This window comes from Oncorhynchus nerka, linkage group LG5 (genome assembly GCF_034236695.1).
Source record: "Oncorhynchus nerka isolate Pitt River linkage group LG5, Oner_Uvic_2.0, whole genome shotgun sequence".
NCBI classification, from domain to species: Eukaryota; Metazoa; Chordata; class Actinopteri; order Salmoniformes; family Salmonidae; genus Oncorhynchus; species Oncorhynchus nerka.
The window spans coordinates 45,050,014-45,058,239 of NC_088400.1; the positions used below are offsets into that span (position 1 = coordinate 45,050,014).

General features: G+C 41.7%; 1 long non-coding RNA gene across 1 annotated transcript; it reads left to right on the plus strand.

Moving 5' to 3' along the window:
* The first annotated feature begins 1,403 nt into the window (after nucleotides 1–1,403).
* On the plus strand, nucleotides 1,404–4,087 carry LOC135571800 (uncharacterized). Its single transcript, XR_010463961.1, has 3 exons — nucleotides 1,404–2,524; nucleotides 2,705–2,855; nucleotides 3,726–4,087. It is a non-coding gene; the product is annotated as an uncharacterized LOC135571800 (long non-coding RNA).
* The last annotated feature ends 4,139 nt before the right edge of the window (nucleotides 4,088–8,226 follow it).

The window sequence follows — 8,226 nt, forward strand, 5'->3', positions numbered from 1 at the left end:
GGTGTTGTGAGCCATGATCAGCCTTTCAAAGCACTTCATGACTACAGACTACAGACTTCATGACTACAGACGCGAGTGCTACGGGGCGGGAATAATTTAGGCAGGATTACCTTTGCTATCAACACAACGAGCAATGGAGAGGAACCACTATCACTGCCTGGCCATCCTGAGTTCATCGGGCCAGTCAGTTTCGCATTTCTACAGGATTATTGAGCATGTCAAATTCGTGATGGTAAATGCCCATTGAAACATATTGGAAATGGACAGCCGTTCTCCTGGTGATCGGAACAGGTTACCAGGAGCCCATTTAAAAAATGGGTTTTATGCCTTTAGGGGGATTCAAGGGGTCCCCCCCCCCCACATGTGCCCATCCAGTAGGGCCCCTGGTCATTTTGGATGTTTTTTAAAAAATCGTTAAAATAACGACAGAGTCCCACTTCTCTCATCATACATGACAAATAGACCTAGGTTGATTCAGGGCTAGGGGGCACTATTTTTATGTTTGGAAAAATAACGTTCCCAAAGTAAACAGCCTATTTCTCAGGACCAGATGCTAGAATATAATTGACAGCTTAGGATAGAAAACACTAAAGCAGTGGTCACCAAACTACGGCCCGCGGGCCGGATACGGCCCGTCAGCACATTTGGCCCGGCCCTCTGAACAATACCAGAGACGCTATCGAATTTTTTTCCTATTTGGCCTCCAGAAAAAAAATCCTAGGCCCGGCCCTGTCAAAGAGAGAACGGAATAATGGCGAAAAGGTTAGGTAAGAGAAAAATTGATTCAGAATGCAGGGTATTTAACCTGCAGTGGACAAACAATTTTTTTTTTGTTCAATGCAAAGAAAAGGCTGTTTGTCTCATCTGTCAAGAGACGGTGGCGGTATTCAAAGAATACAATCTTCGCCGACACTATGAATCCCGTCACAAAGACAAGTACGATAGCTTGCAAGGCCAAATACGAGCAGACAAACTCTCAAAGCTAAAAAGTGGACTACTATCTCAGCAGAATACATTTGTACGCCAAGCTCAGCTGAACCAGGCATCCGTTCGGGCCAGCTTTCGGGTTGCTAAACTGATAGCAAGAAGCGGTAAGCCTTTCACTGACGGAGAGTTTGTTAAGAAATGTATGGATGCTGTCGCAGAGGAGGTGTGTCCCGAGAAGAAAGATGCATTTAATGCCGTAAGTCTGTCGGCGAGTACAATCACCAGACGCGTTGAAGAAATCGGGAGTAATGTATATGCCCAGCTGCAGCAGAAGACGAAAGAATTTGACTTTTTTTCATTAGCACTGGATGAGAGCACGGACGTGCAAGACACAGCGCAACTGCTCATTTTTATTCGTGGAGTTAGCGCAAACTTTATGCGAGGAGATATGCGAGGAGCTGGCAGCCCTCCAAAGTCTCAAAGGGACTACAACGGGAGAGGATATTTTTGACAAAGTGTGCCAAACCATGGAGAAGTTGGACCTGGACTGGTCAAAGCTAGCTAGCATCACGACTGACGGGGCTCCTAGCATGGTGGGCGAAACTCGCGGTCTAATAGGACGCATGAACCGGGAGTTGGAAAAAAGGGGTCTCACCGCCCCGCTACGAGTCCACTGCCTAATTCACCAGCAAGCACTGTGCTGCAAAGTGTTGAAGTGGGATTCTGTAATGAAGGTTGTGGTGTCGTGCATAAACTTCATCAGAGCAAAGGGACTTAAACACAGGCAGTTCCAAGAATTCCTGTCTGAACTGGAGTCTACGCACGGAGATGTGCTGTACTACACAGAGGTCCGATGGCTGAGCCGGGGCAGAGTTTTGAGGCGTTTTTACGAGCTGCTACCCGAAATTAACGCATTTCTTCATTTAAAAGACAAAACGGTCCCAGAGCTGATCGATACTTAACAGCCTTAACTTGCAGCTACAAGGCGAGGGGAAACTCATTTGCGACATGTATTCACACATAAAAGCATTTGAGGTGAAATTAGCGCTGCTTTTGGAACAAGTGAAAAAGCGCAACTTCGTCCATCTTCCTGCTACCCAAAACCTGTCGACAGAGAACCCAGCGGTCCCGTTCCCAGCTGAAAAGTGCGAAATGCTGAAGGCGGAGTTCGGTGTGCGATTCAGTGAACTACATGTTCATGCAAAAGAAATCCGTCTTTTTCAGAACCCCTTTGTTGCCGACATTGATGAAGCCCAGCCTTCATATCAGTTTGAGTTGGCTGAGTTACAGAACTGTGATGTTCTGAAAGACGCATTCAAGCCCAACAGTCTCATTGACTTCTATGCCGCCCTCCCAAACGACACATATCCAAACATCAAAAAACACGCAATGAAAATGTCCACAGTTTTTGGCAGCACGTATATCTGCGAGAAAACCTTTTCTCGCATGAAACTGCTGAAAACCCCGATGAGATCAAGATTGACAGATGAACATTTGCATCAGTGCTTGAGACTGGCTGTAACTAGAATGGAACCTGATATTCAACTTCTCACCAGCCAGATGCAGGCCCACAGTTCACACTGATGAACATACATAGGTAAGCTCACTTTTCTGACTTGAATGAGTCATTCTGAGCATAAACAAATATAATCATAATAAAATCTACTGGGATAAAATCCATCTTTACAACCATACTGGTAGTGAAATGTATTGTGCTGTGTAGGTGCTGTATCACTTAGTTCAGTTTCTCAACCTGCTTCTTTTGTGGTTTTCACAGGGAAGTTGATGAGAGAGAGCTGCAAACAGCGGTGTCTACAAGCCTACTGGAACCTACAAAAGGATTATAAGGAAGGAACACAAGAACTTTAAGAGACTGCTCATATGTGTCAGAGAGATTCTGCTCTGACAACTGAGCTGAACTTTTATCTGTTAACCTGTTGCTTCTACTCGGGACGCTTGCGTCCCAACTAGAGCTCTGGAAATGCAAATGCGCTACGCTAAATGCTAATAGTATTAAATAATTAGCATTTCGGCGTTACACAAACCGCACAATAAAATAGAAAACATTCATTACCTTTCACCATCTTCTTTGTTGGCACTCCTAGATGTTCCATAAACACTATTTGGGTCTTTATTTCGATTAAATCGGTCCATATAAAGCCTAGATATCGTTATATGTAGACTGTGTGATAAACGAAAAAAACATCGTTTCAAAACGTAACGTCATTTTTTAAAATTCAAAAAGTCGACGATAAACTTTCACAAAACACTTCGAAATACATTTGTAATGCAACTTTAGGTATTAGTAAACGTTAATAAGCGATAAAATTCATCAGGAGGCGATGTTAAAGATCATTAGCTGTCCGTCTGGAAAAATGTCCGGCTAGAAACTCAACGAAAATATCCGGTCCTAGACCGGATTAGATACGGTGTCCTGTATGTGTTTGACCAAGAAAAAACTCGAAGGGAAATGACAAGACTCTAGACACCCTGTGGAAGCTGTAGGTACTGCAACCTCAGTCAATTAATTGTGGTTCACGTTTATCAATGGGTTCAAGTAGCGCATGGATATATTTTCCCCATTTTCAGTGATCAGTTTTTCCTGTGCTTTTCGATGTAAATGCCGTTCTGGTAAAGCCAAAGCAGTGATTTAACCAGTTTTTTAAACGTCTGAGTGTTTTCTATCCACACAGACTAAGCAAATGCATATACTATATTCCTGGCATGAGTAGCAGGGCGCTGAAATGTTGCGCGATTTTTAACAGAATGTTCAAAAAAGTAGAGGGTCGACTGAAGAGGTTAAGATTGTGCATGGCACGACAGAAAGTTAATGTTCCATGGCTTTTTTTTCTATGAAGAACCCAGAGAGAGTTATTTAGTTATTATTTATTTCCTGTTTTTTCTGTGAAGAACTCAGAGAGGGTTATTTAGTTATTATTTATTTCATTAATAGTGTTATTATTTGTTTCCTGACTTTTTTTCTGTAAAGAACCTGGAAAGGGTTATTTGGTTATGTGTGGCTTTCTGGAAAACAATACATTTTTTAAGCTCCCCTACGATCGTCACACTTTTTCTGTTACAAACTGACACCGGCCCCCCATCAGAGAAGGGAAAAGTTATGTGGCCCTCACAGGAAAAAGTTTGGGGACCCCTGCTCTAAATTTTCCAAAACTGTAAAAATATTGTCTGTGAGTATAACAGAACTGATATTGCAGGCGAAAGCCTGAGAAAAATCCAATAAGGAAGTGACTCTTATTTTGAAACATCTGTGTTCCTACGCATCCCTATTGACCATTGAAAGGGATATCAACCAGATTCCTTTTTCTATGGCTTCCCTAAGGTGTCTACAGCATTTAGACATAGTTTCAGGCCTTTATTTTGAAGAATGAGCGTGAACGACCACATTACGTAAGTGGTCAGGTGGGGGCTCTCAGAGTGATTTTTGTGCAAAAGAGAGAGGCGGCCATTGTTCCTCCCGGTCCTAGTGAAAAGCCAATTGTCCCGGTTGATATATTATCCAATAGATATTTGAGAAACACCTTGAGGATTGATAAAAAAAAATGTTTGCCATGTTTCTGCCGATATTATGGATATCATTTGGAATTTTTGTCTGTGTTGTCGTGACCGCTATTTCCGGTGGATTCCTGGGCATAACGCATCAAACTAACGGAGGTATTTGGATATAAAAAATATCTTTATGGAACAAAAGGAACATTTGCTGTCTAACTGGGAGTCTCGTGAGTGAAAACATCTGAAGATCATCAAAGTTAAATGGTTAATTTGATTGCTTTTCTGATTTTCGTGACCAAGCATCCTGATACTAAGTGTACATAATGCTATGCTAGGCTATCGATAAACTTACAATAACGCTTGTATTGCTTTCGCTGTAAAGCAATCACCCTGAGACGACAGGGTGATTAACAAAAGGCTAAGCTGTGTTTCTCTATATTTCACTTGTGATTTCATGAATATGAATATTTTCTAGTAATATTTTTTGACTGTTGCGCTATGCTATTCAGCGGTTGCTGATGACAAATATAGCGGATCCGGGATGCGTGGTTCTAAGAGGTTTTTAACATCGTGATATATGCAGTGGGGCAAAAAAGTATTTAGTCAGCCAACAATTGTGCAAGTTCTCCCACTTAAAAATATGATAGAGGCCTGTAATTTTCATCATAGGTACACTTCAACTATGACAGACAAAATGAAGAATAAAAATCCAGAAAATCACATTGTAGGATTTTAAATGAATTTATTTACAAATTATGGTGGAAAATAAGTGTTTGGTCAATAACAAAAGTTTATCTCAATACTTTGTTATATACCCTTGACAGAGGTCAAACGTTTTCTGTAAGTCTTCACAAGGTTTTCACACATTGTTGCTGGTATTTGGGCCCATTTCTCCATGCAGATCTTCTCTAGAGCAGTGATGTTTTGGGGCTGTTGCTGGGCAACACGGACTTTCAACTCCCTCCAAAGATTTTCTATGGGGTTGAGATCTGGAGACTGGCTAGGCCACTCCAGGACCTTGAAATGCTTCTTACGAAGACACTCCTTCGTTGCCCGGGCGGTGTGTTTGGGGTCATTGTCATGCTGAAAGACCCAGCCACGTTTCATCTTCAATGCCCTTGCTGATGGAAGGAGGTTTTCACTCAAAATCTCACGATACATGGCCCCCATTCATTCTTTCCTTTACACGGATCATTCGTCCTGGTCCCCTTGCAGAAAAACAGCCCCAAAGCATGATGTTTCCACACCCATGCTTCACAGTAGGTATGGTATTCTTTGGATGCAACTCAGCATTCTTTGTCCTCCAGACACAACGAGTTGAGTTTTTACTAAAAAGTTAAATTTTGGTTTCATCTGACCATATGACATTCTCCCAATCTTCTTCTGGATCATCCAAATGCTCTCTAGCAAACTTCAGACGGGCCTGGACATGTACTGGCTTAAGCAGGGGGACACGTCTGGCACTGCAGGATTTGAGTCCCTGGCGGCGTAGTGTGTTACTGATGGTAGGCTTTGTTTCTTTGGTCCCAGCTCTCTGCAGGTCATTCACAAGGTCCCCCCGTGTGGTTCTGGGATTTTTGCTCACCGTTCTTGTGATCATTTTGACCCCACGGGGTGAGATCTTGCGTGAATCCCCAGATCGAGGGAGATTATCAGTGGTCTTGTATGTCTTCCATTTCCTAATAATTGCTCCCACAGTTGATTTCTTCAAACCAAGCTGCTTACCTATTGCAGATTCAGTCTTCCCAGCCTGGTGCAAGTCTACAATTTTGTTTCTGGTGTCCTTTGACAGCTCTTTGGTCTTGGCCATAGTGGAGTTTGGAGTGTGACTGTTTGAGGTTGTGGACAGGTGTCTTTTATACTGATAACAAGTTCAAACAGGTGCCAACAGGTAACGAGTGGAGGACAGAGGAGTCTCTTAAAGAAGAAGTTACAGGTCTGTGAGAGCCAGAAATCTTGCTTGTTTGTAGGTGACCAAATACTTATTTTCCACCATAATTTGCCAATGAATTCATAAAAAAATCCTACAATGTTATTTTCTGGATTTATTTCCTCATTTTGTCTGTCATAGTTGAAGTGTACATATGATGAAAATTACAGGCCTCTCTCATCTTTTTAAGTGGGAGAACATGCACAATTGGTGGCTGACTAAATACTTTTTTTGCCCCACTGTATCATTTGGGCAGTATTAATTCCATTTGAACATGGTTCACTGACTTTTGGGTTCTGAAGCTGACTTCCTATGATCATATATGGCAAATGGACATAACATTCTGATTTGGAACTTTCAATACTTATACATTGCATTTGGACGTTTTGTATTGCATTTGGCAATAGTTCACTGACCTTTGGCTTTGACTTTCAGACTTCCTATGATAGCATATTGAAAATGGACAAAACATACGCCTATGGACAAATCAATAAAATATGACAAAGGCATGTTCATACAGTTCTTATACATTATTATTGACAAAAAAAAATCTAAATTAATTTTGAAAAAGGGTCCAAAAAGCACTTTTTTCGAGGGTGATACATTTTCAAAATTTGACACTTGGGTGTTGACTTGATGTCCATTTTCAATATGAAAATTTACGGTGGAGCGCGCTCGCCCTCTTTTTGCTGGATTTTTGCTGTATGACACTTGGCATTTGCCATATGCCAGTTGCCATAAGCTTTGGATGAATTGCCATCCAATTGAGTGGTATCTGCCATCGTGCATATTGCCCAATGGCAATATGTTCCCATTCATTTTTGTCCAATTAAGGGAGGTATTCCCCTACCAATGTCTTTGCACTTCATGGGGAGTGACACCCATAACAAAGCCTTAGATTTTGTATTCTGGAATGTTTTGTCCAATGATCAGTGTTGTGTGTCTGCGGTCTCCCGGCGCACTTAATGCTAACAGTGGTTTTTGCCTTTTTTTTCTCCAGAGTTAGCGGTTGGCTTTTTGAGAGGGAAAATAGTGAGAAAGACCGACAGAGACAAAGTCATAAAGAAAGAAGACACAGACAGGTGCTCATCTTTTTCTTTTCTTTCATATTTCCACTTAGCTATATCCAAGCATGGTAAAAGAGAGGACGGAAAGAGAGTGGGGTGAAGAGAGACAGCTGATTCTCCATTTATCACTCAACGGTGCTTCTGATCTTTTTAAATACTCGTCGGTCATTTACACCTCGGCTGAATACTCCTCTCTGCTGCACGCCCACCATAGTTAATACATCCATTTTCACTTTGAGGCACAGTTGCCTGGAGAGGATGACTAATTTGATGTTGCAGTGGACAATAAATCCCCACAATGTTTTATAAGGCATACACTTGGTGGATGTGTTAAATCTTTTCCAAATTCATAGTGGCAGACGCGTGGTTGATACCCGGCCGTGGAGAATACATTTCATCTTTAGAGATGTACAAAAATCAGGTGTGAAATTTGGAATGCAACAGATTTTGTTTGAGTTAATTAATGACAGGGTATAGTTAAAGATAGGCCTGTTAAACATACTATTATGGTAAGTTGTTAAAGACCCAGTGCAGTCAAAAATGTTATTTGCCTTTATTTTATATGCTGTGTATTTCCACACTATCTGGTTGGAATAATACTGTTAAATGAGGATAATGCCCATTATTGTAAGAGCTTTTTGGAGAAAAAAACACCTGAAAGTTCAGCCTGTTTTGGTGGGATGGAGTTTTAGCCTGCCTTGACTTCACCAGGCTGGCTCTGCCAATGACAGCTAGTTTTCAGTTTTCCCCTCCCCTTTCCGACCACTCCCTGGCAGGCCTAGCAAAATTCTT